At 38.5% G+C, this 13,394-nt stretch overlaps 1 protein-coding gene across 1 annotated transcript in view; it reads left to right on the top strand.

The window, feature by feature from the left end:
* Nucleotides 1–6,898: 6,898 nt before the first annotated feature.
* The window catches only part of LOC128857056 (matrix-remodeling-associated protein 5), a 128,088-nt gene continuing 121,592 nt past the window's right edge, over nt 6,899–13,394 (top strand). Inside the window, exons 1-2 of the mRNA XM_054092595.1 lie at nt 6,899–7,380; nt 8,646–9,152. The gene's annotated coding sequence lies outside the window, so the exon portion shown is untranslated. The remainder of the gene's footprint in view (nt 7,381–8,645; nt 9,153–13,394) is intronic.

Here is a 13,394-nt window from a genome sequence, read left to right as displayed (position 1 = left end):
AAAACATGATTTTTTGACAGACATGCAAAGTGGTATGTTGCATTTTTCGCAGTAAACTTGAGTCTCCGATTTACATGGCTTGTTACGACATTGACGTTTACTACTTTTATCGCAGAAATTTGGCCAATGATAGAGACAATCATACCTTATATTGGGTGGTGGTAGGTACAGTAACTTGCTTCCCTTTGGTACTTCTTCGGCTTGTTTTCTGCAGTAGAGGGGCGACCAAATTTTTTCGTTTCCGATATGAGCAGGAGAGTTTCGGCGATTTCTTCCCGAAATCGTGGAAGCTCGACACGCTGACGTTTTTCACGATTGATACGATGGTATAAAACGCAAGCATTCACTATTGCCAAGTCGATAACATGGTGAAATATACGAGATGGCCATTTCCGAGTCTTCATGCGAATTTTGTAGTGACCAATTAGACTGTCCATCAAGTCCACTCCGCCCATGTGCCGGTTGTATTCTTTGACAATGTTTGGACAGCTTACATATTCATACTGTTTTCTATTGCGGTTATAGCGACGGGACAATGTGTTTCGGTCGCTCGGATTATTCGAGTTAAATGGCTGCACACCTGCATACGTTGACGCTAAACGAACTGGTTTGCTGTCCTTGCAAACAACAGTAGAAATATCTACTCCAAATGCGGTGGCAACGAAATCCTCCAAATATCCACGAGGAGCTTTTTTCACCACTAGCTGTTCATCGGCAGATAGTTTACAGTTTTTCAAACGGTTGGCTTGAAAAGTTCCAAGCGAATAAATTCCACGGGAAAGAGAAAGATCAGATACAGAAATGTTGTTTGCTGTTTCTTGTAGAAAGGAATCATTTTGATTGGGGACCACAAAATCTGGGTCATTCACGTCGTTGTCACTACCGAAATCATCGCCTTCAATTTCCTCATCACTGTTTTCGCAAAAGTCCATAAAGTCGTTGAACTCCTCATCTGACATCTTCGACAAGTCGTATTTGCGTTTGCGTCCCCACCGCGACATTTTTCTAGTGATAAAAAATATAAATCAGCATAATATGTGAACTTGAAGTTCAAAATAACTGAACATTTTTTTTTGAACGCACTGCATACGGCCTCCTGTAGACGGTTGCAGCGTGAAGCACACAGTGGCACAATGTACATAAAAAAAAAACTTGGAGAGCACTTTATCTCACTCTACACTTCTCAATCTACTTACCAAATATTTTTTTAACTCAATATTCCAATAGGGCACTTCTTAGGAAGTCTCACAAAAACACCTTCTCAAAAAAATACTTTTTTCGGTTATTTGATCACTTCTTTTAATTCCACTTGCAAAATTTTTGTAATATGAGCACATGCAGCTTTTACGATCAAGGGTAAACTGAAGAATATGAATCGTGTAAGCTGCATGACAAACAAAAAAGCACTTTGTGTTTTTAGTTTATTTTTTTTTTTTGCTTTTAAGTGTTGCCCGCCTGTAGGCGGTTATATGCACTAGAGGGTTAATCAAATGAGTTTTTTATGGAAACGGTTCATTTTTCTGATTAGATTTCATATTACAGGAATACAAGTCTCTTATAAAATGGCGCAATGGTAAGAGCTCTTGAGGGTCACTTCTAATTGAGATCAAAATAAATTAAAACAAAAGTTGAATTTCCTGTTTTCTTACTCAACCGGGTTTTAGCTGACAAAATAAAAAGACAAACAACCAAATTTTATAACAAGAAACAAATTAGTTGCCCACGTCACTTAAGGGGTTACATACGTCCAGCAGCGCCAAAAATGCTTTAAAAGAAAAACTCATTCTTGAAGAGATAATAATAAAAATAAATATAAAACAATTGTATGCATTGTTTACTAGTACTTAAACTTTATAAAAAAATGTATTTTAATTTTTCTTTACAAAAATTAGTGTATAAAAAATCACGTGACCCAAAGTACAATGAAAAAAAAGTTGAAAAAAAGTTACTCCATGGTCTGCATCATTTATCCATGAAATGTGGATGGATCCGTAAAAAGTAAAAAAAATTCTTGTAAAATAAAGTTGTGTTATAGTCTGTTGAGCCGGATTTTTAAATTTCGAAAAATTTTGCAATTTACGGCATTTAAAAAAAGTATGCGTTTTACGTCATAAATGTCACACTTTAATTATGTTTATAGAATTTTTAATGAAAATATCAAAAATCCGGCCCGACTGACTGTAGAGAAAACATTTTCGAATATTAAAATAAAAATGCATCAAAAAATATTAAAACCAGTATGAGTTATCATGCAGACCGTGCCCGAAAATGTAGTTTCGGGAAAAACGAGTTTAAACTTTCAAGTTCATTTCGTAACGCCCCGCTGCCTCAAACGAATGACAGCTACCATAGCGATCCAAACTCTCGTCGGGCAGTTACATTTTCTACCATATCTTTGTATCTGTGGGGAGTTTTCACAATCGATTTGCACAGAAATACGCCTAAAACTATAAAGAATAATAATCTGTAAAAAAATCGATTCTTGAAAGTTCTGGACGTATGTAACCCTTAACTGCCCTAGAAGCAATCGGCCAAAAAGTAGATTTTTATGAATTTTTTTTTTTTTTTTTTTTTAACAACTTCTCAACATACAAATCGGTTAATATCTTTCTGTTTGACATTCGTTTGAATGGAGGATGTCGAGTGATTTTCGTTTTGGTCGCAAAATTAATGGACATAGGGTTCTAGTTCGTTTCCCATCTCCCCTCCCATCTCCCTTCGCATCTCAAGAGTTGGCTCCCTCGGATCCTTTGGACTACAATTTAAAGAAAACCTGGCAGAAAAAATACCTCAAGCGAGAAATTTATTGCACAAATCAATGGTTATTTTGGGGCTTGGACAAACTCTATAATTTTGAGGGGATCAGCACACTCGAACAGCGTTGTACGAAGTGTATAGCCAAAAAGAAGACTATATCGAAAAATAAAAAAAGTTTACCCCAAACAATTAAACAGATTTTATTTCTCCATGGAATTTTCAAACAACCATCGTAGTGTAATGATATAAAATGTGCCAGGTAGCAATGACGTTTGAGTACACAGAATTAGCAGCTACAGAGTAATTTTATTCATTCCACCTCATTTTTCAAAAAACATAAAAAATGTGTGTAGCGTAGTATACATAACAGAAGTAAAACTTTCAAGAAAGAGGGAGAGACCCGAGAGAGAATGAGAGAAAGAGAGAAAGAATATATATATAAATAAATTCACAACATTTGCAGAGAATACAAATAGACAAAATTTACAAAGAACGGAGAAGGGTCGTCCGGTGTAGGTAAACGCTGGACACAAACCGTGTCAACAACGCGCACTACTCCGAGTGTTTATCACCCGCTCAAAAAAAAAAAAACAAACAAAGCGATTCCAGGACCACAGCAACGGCACATATTACCGCAAGGCAATACCAATAAATCCGACACCGGAATGGATAGCACTTTATAGTATGCACAAGCACTAGCCAGGAAACGGAAATAAGCGCCAAAAAAAATGGGACCAAAAAACGCACCAAACAGTAGGCACCAAGGAAATATAACGCCAAAAAGTAGACACCAAAAATATATTTCCTACAAGTTTGCACCAACAAACAAGCGCCAAAAAGTGGGCAGCGTTATTTCTCACTAGAAATTAGCAACTACAAGAAAAAACTCAGGAAAAATAGCCTAAAGTGTATCTAAGATATATACAAGGTATAGCCCTCTCTCTCTTTTTCTTCTATGTTATATCTTTTTCCCCTCACGGAACGAAAATGCCCAAAACGTTGCAAGACCTTGATATTTTACTCTCCATTCTCACTCGACCATCGACGCCTAAGAAGTTTCACTTCAAAAACATTTTTACAAATAAAACAATGAAACTGCAAATCTGCATACCACCAGTTTGTATTATCAAATAATGAAGTAGTCTGGCACTCGAAAGTCTGGACATGAATCATATTTGACACTTGCGAACTAGGCAACTGCAGTATTCAAATTTCTGTCATGCAAAATTTCTTTTTTTATTTAGTAAAAAAGTTGTCCAAACTAAAATAGAATCTATATAAGTAAATATATTTATATAAGTTATTTACTATTTAATACCAGATTTTTAAAATTGAAAATAGAAAGATCCAATATGGCGAATAAAAATTAGAAATTTTAAAAATTTGGGAAATCGTGTTCCTCGGAAACTTTTTTTTGGTTCGCTGAATAAAAATCGCTCCCAATGTTTTTCAAATTCGAAATACCCTATGATCAAAAAGTACCGGGAAGGTGACGTTCACTGTTTCCTTCGATTACCAAGACGTAGTGCACCATGAGTATCTTCCATCGGGCCAGACAGTAAATAAAGAATATTATTTATCCGTTTTGAAGCGTTTGAGAGATGCTGTACGTCGCAAGCTGTCGGGAGTTATTGGATTTTACATGATGACAACGCGCCATCGCACTGAGCCCAAATTGTGCTGGATTATTTGACCAAACAGCAAGTAAGTACCATCGTGCAAGCACTGCATTCACACCGCTCTTTTTGTTTCCCAGGTTGAAGTTACCATTTCGTGGAAAGAGATTTCAGTCGATAGAGGAGATCAAAAAGAATGCAACGAAGGACCTAAAGACCATCCCTTTGTCGGCCTACCAGGGGTGCATGAACGACTGAGTTAAACGTTGGCAGATGTGAGTAGCCTCAGACGGGTCATATTTTGAAGGAGATAAAATAAATTTGCGGAAATTTAACTATGTTTTGTTTTATTCAAACATTCCCCAACCTTTCTGATCCAAACTGTTTGGGGAATGCCTGACTACACTTTCGATTGCAACCGTATTTTTTAATATAAGGCGAATCTGGGTACCTGGTTACAGCTGCATTGCAAGTAACTGCAAGGCGGATGAGCCGGCCAGACAAGGTACATGTGAGATGATTTTGCGTGAAGGGTAAGGATTGGGATCCTGGAAAGATGGGATTCACAGCAACTTAGCGAGCACTGGAAACATACAGAAAATCGTAAGATTGCGAAATCATTCTGGCCACGTGTGGATCGGAGGCGCTCGAGGGATCTTCTAAAGTTAACCAATTCTCAACTACCAAGTTTTATAGGTGACCTTACAGGGCGATTTCCGCAAACTATGCAGAAGTATGGAGAAGGCAGAACTAACAGCGCCGTTGTTAAGGCCGCTCCTATAAAATATTGTGCCTGGGCGAATAAGTTCTATGGCTCGCACGATCATCTCCCACATCAGGTTAAAGAAGTCACACGACAACGAGTCACCCTCTCTGAAACCTCGTTTGGTATCAAACGGCTCGGAGAGGTCTTTCCCAATTCTGATGGGGGTGCTGGTGTTGGCAACGTCGTCTTGCATAGAAGTATTAATTTGGCGGGGATACCTAATTCAGACATCGCACTTTTGCATAATATTTAATAATTCTACGGGGCATTGGTAACTAGCATTTTTCACTCACTCTCACACCTCAGCAAATTGGATCTTACAACGTTATTCGCGGCGACAACTCACATGATTTCCACCTTGTGAAAGATCCCCACATAACACTTACCATTTCTTCACTTCCATCAGAAAATCTCGTTTCTTGAGCTCGTTACTTAAGCTCGTTTCTTGGGCTTTATAATGAGCTTAGATCCCGACATAAAATTGGTGTAGAAGGGGCTGTATTTTGTAAAATATTTTCAAAAGTATACGATTTTATAAACGAGTCTACAGAGTCAAACTTAAATTTAGGCTCCCGGACCACTGTAGTGTTTTCCAAGCGGAGGTATCCGCAATTAAGGAAGCGGTGGACTGGTTGCTTAATTCGGTAATTACCGTTAAGGAAGTAAATATTTACTCCGATGGGGCTTTGGGTTCGCTGTTTGTGCGTTCGAGATTGGTCGGGGAATGTCTGGCTTCTCTTTCGATTGCATCCGAATACTTCGTCATCAGGCTCATATGGGTTCCCGGGCACAGCGCCATAGAGGGAAACTGCTGGGCTGATGAGCTGGCTAGACAGGGAACTTTGGAGACGATTTCGTTGCGAAATGAGAGAATTGGGGTTCCCCTGAGAACCTGCGGTCTGTTCCTGGAAAGATGGGCCCCGAGTCAACGTGCGAGGTCGCGAAATCCTTCTGGCCATGGGTAGATCGGATATAGCCAGTGTAAATATCATAAATTTGGTGAAGTTCATCAGTAGCTTATTGCGGCTAACTACGAATGCAAATCAGCCACCGTCGGTGTCGTCGTAAAATGTGCGGTCATCATCGTCTCTAAACCCAAGGCTCCTTCCTCCTTCCCTTCTTCGTTCTCCTCTCCCATGTATGGCACCACAACGGACAAATTTTTAATATTTGTCCAAGTGAGCCCTTAGATAGGGCAGCCATTTAACCTAACCTAACCTAGGCTTGCAAAAACTGTAGAATATGACTTTACATCCCAGAAAATTTTTCTGCAATGGCTTTTTAAAGCACTTTGTGGCTGTCTTTTGATTTGTGGTTTTGATAATTATTAATTTTGTTCATCTTCTACAGCATTATTTTAAATTCTTCTTGTCATAAAATTAAATATTTGTTCAATTTCAGTTTTTTTAATTTTTAATACAATTAAAATGCATAACCGCAGCAACAATAGAAGGCATTAACAAATTCAGCAACATGTTGCTAGCAACATTCATGGCAACATTCATACAAACTCCCCAACAGCCGCTTAACAGCCACTGTTCTAGCTGAAACTGGGCCACTGAAAACGACAGCCAACAATGAAACGATGTCGACACGAAGTTTATATTTCGTATTTATACCAAAATGAGCCGAATGACTTGAGTGGCAGCAGCGCAGGATATCGTTGGCTGTTGCTTGTCACAAGCAGCTTGCTGATTGCTGCCGCCGCTACTGAGCGTTGTTTAGTGGACGATACAATTTAGTCTTCGTGCAACCATTTAACGTAGCAGCGTTGTTTCGCGTCACAGCGCGTTATCACTACATACAGTAAAAGATAATTAAACACTAAATAAAAAAGTAATGCAGTAGAAATAAATTTTAATTGCTACTTAAGTAGAGCAAAATGAAAGCTAATAATTAAAAATAGAAAAAAAAAAAATTAAAAATAAATTAAATAAAAATTAGAAATTGCGTGACTGTGGTGATATGAAAAAATTTCAAAGAATCTGTGTGTGAGAAATCGCACAAAAATATATTAAACTGCTATTGTATTAAGAAATTATGAAATTAAAAAAATTGTTTATTCACGCAAGTGGAAGCGTAAAAAAAAATAATAAATTTGCATATAAATGAGAAGCACAGCGCAACAGTGCAATCAGTGATTTAATGCAGTGCGTGATGTTAAATAATAATAACAGTAATTACACATACGAATTGTGGCATTAAAAATTAATAAAAGAATGCAATAATTCATTCAAAAGGGTATGTAAAAAAAAAAAAAAATAATAGTAAAAAAATATTAAAAAAAATTTAGGGCCAAACAAAACTGCCACGACTTACTACGATAGCCGGCGTGCAGAAAGGGAAAGCGGCAGTGACTAGCACTTGCATATGGCGGCTGCAAATAACCTAACGCGCAAAGGAGTCTAGCCATAACAAAATAGTGCATTTTAACGCAATTTCCGTTCGTGTTGTTATCGCACAACAACAACAACAACAACAGTACAAAAATAAAAAACGTCGTACAGCAAAAACAAGCAGAGGCTATAAAAAGCGCAGCAAACTCACTCAAGCGCTCACGTACGCATACATAGCAGCCACTCTTATTGCTATGCACTTATTTATATGTGTATGTGTGTGTGTGTTACATATATTCATGTTTATGCCACACCAGCATATGCAACACACACGCAGTCGTGCCGGGCGTGCGTTTCTTAGTATCCTTCCGGCGTGCAGTCACTTTTTTGCTTGCCTGCATTCTGCTTGCCATGACAGGCCACCCAACGCATGCACAGACACACACACACAATTGGTTACATGGGGAAAGCGTAAATGCATATGATTTTGTATTCATATGCGCATCTACATTTATATGCATATATTTATGTGCTCATAAATAAATGCTGCATGCTGCTGTTTCCTAGCTGTTCATGCAGCTTTCCTGTGGCTGTCAGTGCGCAGTTCGTGCATTTGACTGCAGATTTTCTACTCGAATTTTTTTTTCGTTCTTATTTTTGTCTTTTTGTGCAGTTAGTTTTAACACTCTCGATGCTGCATTTGTGTTTTGTTTTTTTTGTTGTCGTTTCTGCACTTTAACGCATAAAAACATATTTTGCGCGTAAATATTTCCCGCTTTTTTCAACAATAGCCTGCGCAGCGCTTTATGCGCGTATCACTGCCGTTGTCAAATTAAAAATTTACACGGCAATACAAAGCATTCAAAGGGTAGAAAGCGACTGCTGCCGCTCAAAATAATTTAAATACTTTGCTTTCCGCTTGAAATACTTTTTTAATATTCATATGTTTTTATTTCTTTCTTTATTTTTAATATCAATTCACGGCTTTGTCGCCATAACTTTGGCTCTTTTTCGTGCCTTAACAATGCTGCCCGTATGCACAAAAGTGATTTATTAGTGTCGCCAGTTATGCAAAGCTGTAATTGCTGCCGCCAGCCTTGCACTTTGGCTCGCTTTCATTTCGGTGCGCTCCTTCTCTCCCTCGGCGCGCTCTAACATCCTTTTGCATAGGTACCACCTGTCTGTTGTAGTCGCATCAACGCCACCACGGAAGGTATTTAATTATGCAATGAGACATCCCGTGCAATAAGTTGGCTGCCGGTATTGCAAATATTCGGTGCCAGCAAGCCAAAAACGCGCGACAAAAGACTTTAGGAAAACCCCGCGGCTTCTACTGCCACGCCTGCATTGCGCTGTGCACGACTACCAATTCAGTTGGTACGACCCTACGACCCTACGAACAGCATTGCCTACGTTACGAAGCTAAACAAATTTACAAGCGACAAGAAACAGCGTGCGGGGAAACACCAAACTGGCAAGCAATCAGCTCGTACAAGCAAACGGTTTAGTCGGTTGTAGAGCAGTGCATCCCTTTGTTCTGATCTTTGTGTTTTGTGTTGTTGTAGCAAGGGTGCGCTGCAACTCCTATAGAACTGAAATGATTCGTATTTGTCAGTCGTTGCCAATTTAACTGCCGGAAATAAACTGAATTTTGCAGCAATTGAAGTTCAAGGAGAGGTGAGTAAAAATCATTGCTTGGAATGCTTGAGAAATGTTGGACGCTTATAAATATTGCAAATACTTCACTTATAAGCTATGACATTTTTGGACTGTAAAATTGGGTTTAGGAGATGACCATCATATGGGCATTACAGTACATTGCCTCCTGTACAATAAATCACCATTCTTCTCGATAGTCCGCTTTCGCTCTATAAAGAAGACTTCATAAGTTTGATAAGTGCCAAAGTATGCGCTGTTAGCTGCCTCAATACGTTCTTGTTTTGTTAAGGACAGATCCTTATTTATGCTGAGTATTACGTCTAAGTATTTGAGCTCTAGCATGAAATCAAAAATATACGAGTAACTTCCGATTCTGATGGGACTATCATGAAAGGATCGTCATGTACTTCGTGTTTTCTTTAGTACGTGTTTTCTTTTATATTTCGGGATTAGAGAACAAAAACAAATTTTAATCTTCGAAAATCACTTTATTGTTTTTCAAAATATTCTCCATGAAGATCTATACACTTTTGCTTGCGTTTGAACCAATTGTCGAAGCACTTTTGCCACTCTGAATGAGGTACCTCCAAAACATGCATTCTGAATGCCGCAACCGCTTCTTCAGGTGTCGAAAAACGTTGACCTCTCAGTTTGTTTTTTACGTACGGGAATAAAAAGAAGTCATTCGGTGCCAAGTCAGGACTATACGGCGGATGACCCATTAATTCGATGCTTTGGGTGCTCAAAAATGCAGTTGTTTGAGCCGATGTGTGAGAGCTCGCATTGTCCTGGTGAAGAGGGGCTCGTCTTTGGCGATTGGTTTTCCTAATTTCTTGGAAGACAACTGGCAAACAAATGGTTGTGTACCACTCAGAATTTACTGTTCTGCGTTGTTCTAGTGGTACGGTTGCGACATGTCCAGTTTTTCCGAAAAAACAGGCGACCAGCGACCATTTGCTTGGAAGTGCCTCGTGCGCGAACAACTTTTGTTGGATTTGGCTCATCTTGAAACACCCATACAGTCGCCTGCTGTTTACTTTCGGGCTCATACGCGAAAATCCATGATTCATCACCTGTCACGATGTCATAGACGTGTTTCGAAGCCCCGCGATCGTATTTTTTGAGCATTTCCTTCGACCAATCGACACGAGCCTTTTTTTGAGCGATTGACAAATTGTGTGGGATCCAACGCGAACAAATTTTTTTGACAGTCAAATGTTTATGCAATATTGAATGTATGCTGGTCCCACTAATGCCTAAGATTGTCTCAATCTCACGATAGGTCACATGACGATCTTGCGATATCAGTTCGCGCACAGCATCAATGGTTTTCGGAACAACAACTGATTTTGGACGACCTTCACGAAATTCGGCTTGGAGAGAACTACGATCTCGATTGAATTCACCATACCATCGATAGACACTGGTCCTTGATGGAGCTTCATCGCCAAAAAATGAATTAAGTTCATCCATGCAATGTTGCTGAGTTAATCCACATCGAAAGTTGTAAAAAATAATCGCACGAAAATGTTCACGATTTAATTCCATTTTTGGACCGAGATGAAACTTTTAAGTTACTGTAAACAACACAAATAGCGCAGGTATTTCAAAACGTTCTGAGTACGTAAAAGCCAAAAATGGCAAGCTTTGCGATACAACTGTCAGTTGCCAGATTGCAACACCAGGGTTGCCAAATCCCGACATATAAAAGGTACCCCTCGTAGATATTCTGAGAAACACTTTTGGGGAAACAATTGTTTTGTTTTTTGGTGATTATAATTTTTTCGCTTGCCATTTCGTCTTTTCTTTAGTAGATTTGCTGAGAAACACTTTTGGAAAGACAACGTTTTTTTTCGTTTTTTGTTTTTAAAAATGTTGATTAGAATAATTAGAATAATTGTTGATTTGATATTCCAAAACAACGTTCTACCACACTGACCTGTGTAATATGTAGTAGTGTGTAATGAGCACTTCTTTTATCGATGAATAGCTTTGAAAATAAATATCTACCAAATTTTTCCGGCAGACGTCGTTTAAAGTCATTCTCGGACGGTCATTTAAATGAAGTAAAAAATATTGTAAAATTTTTGCAAAATTGATCTAATCTAATATAATCGAATCTAATGAGCACAATGGACGCTTAAAATAAATAAAAATATATAATTGTTGCGTACCCTTCTGTTAGGTGTTTGGCCGAGCTCCTACTCCTATTCGTGGTGTGCGTCTTTATGTTGTTCCACAAATAGAATGACCTACAGTTCTAAGCTGAGTCCAAGTGACAGATGTTTTTTCTATTTTTTGAGGAGATTATTTATGGCAGAAATACACTCGGCGGTGTGTCATTGCCTGTCGAGGGGCGACCGCTATTAGAAAAAATCTTTTTGTAATATTTGGTGTTCATGCACGGCGATTCCAAAGCGAATGTATGCGTGGTGTCATAAAAATGTGCTATTCACTAAGTCACAAAAAAATACGAGTGTGTTATCTCCTCTAGAAACATACTGTTAGAGGATTACTAAGAACTAAAACGGGCGAAATTCAGATGCTTTTCTTAGCAAAGCATTGCATGGTGCATATTTTTTGTTATCAAGAAAAAACATGTATATAGCTGTGTAACTACAGATTTCATGCAGCAATACTACGTACTCAGTTTTTCATTCCCTCAACAATTAAATGTTTTACAGCACTTTGAATATTTAAAAGAGAAAACTTTAATAGAGGTCGCTATGGCGTATACTTTACTTCATCGGAATAAAGTGAAATTTTTTTTGTTATTTATTTTTATTAAAAAACATTAAGAACGTAATTTAAGTATGTATAACTACAGTATATGTAGCACATGGCCTAAAAAGTCCCAGACCTAACAAAGAAAACACGTTTCGGAGGCCTCAAAATAGGCTTCAGTTGCAGCCATAACCTTCTCAGGCGAGCAATTTTTCTTACGGGCGCGTATTTTTTTTAGTCTACGCACAACCAGTAGTTGCTGGGAGCCAAATCTGGTGAATACAGTGGATGTGGGAGCAATTTGAAGTTCAATTCATGTAGTTTTGCCACTGCTCAAAATCTTCAAGTCATTCTTGTTTTTGGTCAGCGGTGAACAAACGCGGCATCCACTTTGAACAGCGCGTTGTCATAACGAAATGCTCATGCAATATAAAGTCAACTCGTTCTTTTGATATCTTTACGATGTTAGTAACTTCACTTCTCATTCATTCAAAACGATTTTGAATGACTTCTCTAAAATTTTCGATTTGGAAATTTCGTGGACATTTAATACCAGATTTACTGACTGAGCCAATTTGGCTCAATTAAAATGTTATTGCTATAAGTTTCATATATAAAACTGAAACATTTTTTTTTATATTTCTTATAAATTTTGTGTTCTTACGACAGAATTGAGCTTCTTCTTACATTCTTGAACAATGTTTGAGGTTTGCTTCGCGTTCTCCAGGGCCCTCAGTGCAGCCTGACTGTCACTGAAAACTCCAATCTATTTCCTTCTCCATCTCCTCTCGATTATCCCGCCGCTACTTTCGGGATATCAAAATCTTCCGTTTGGAAAACAGTTGCCATTTACCCCATAGCATAGTGATACTTATTACTATCGCTTAAGTACCATCCGGATCCAGACCCTATTTCATTCTTGGACCCATCAGTAAAGAAAATATCCGTCAAAACCTCCAAGAATGCATTCTGGATTGCTCGATTGCGTGAAAATTTCTTTCCAAATAAAACTGTGGGTATCGGGTCGTCATTAGGTGCCAAAAACAGAGGATAATGCTCAGATAGCAACTTAAAGATTTCTCTGTGTCTCGAAGTTCCATCTTCGTGCCAGAAACCATATTTATTTACACATCTTTGTAGTCTGTATAGTTACCGTCGCCACTAGACCACAGAGGCGTAAGTGATGATTGCTCTGATAAGTGCTGTGTACATCCATAGGACCACTGCAGGTTTCTGACTCCAGGATTTTTCAGCAATGCCGCAGAGCCTTTAATGCGCGATTCACCTTCAGTGAAACGTGTGTCTCCCAAGTCAGCGTCTTATCAAAGATTACTCCTAGATATTTAACTTCATCGGAAAGACCAAGTTTCACACCTTTCAGTGTTGGAAGACTGATTCCATCCGATTTCCGTTTTCTCGTAAACAAGACTATGGTTGTTTTGTTCGGGTTTGGTTTTGATCAACATTCCGAGAGAAAACACCATAGTACTTGGTTGTTCAATTAGTTTTGTTGTACGATAAGAGTGGACGTTGCTA

The sequence above is a fragment of the Anastrepha ludens genome, chromosome 3 (genome assembly GCF_028408465.1).
Source record: "Anastrepha ludens isolate Willacy chromosome 3, idAnaLude1.1, whole genome shotgun sequence".
Taxonomy (NCBI): domain Eukaryota; kingdom Metazoa; phylum Arthropoda; class Insecta; order Diptera; family Tephritidae; genus Anastrepha; species Anastrepha ludens.
The sequence above is the reverse complement of the archived record's forward strand: the minus strand, read 5'-3'. Positions and strand labels throughout refer to the sequence as shown.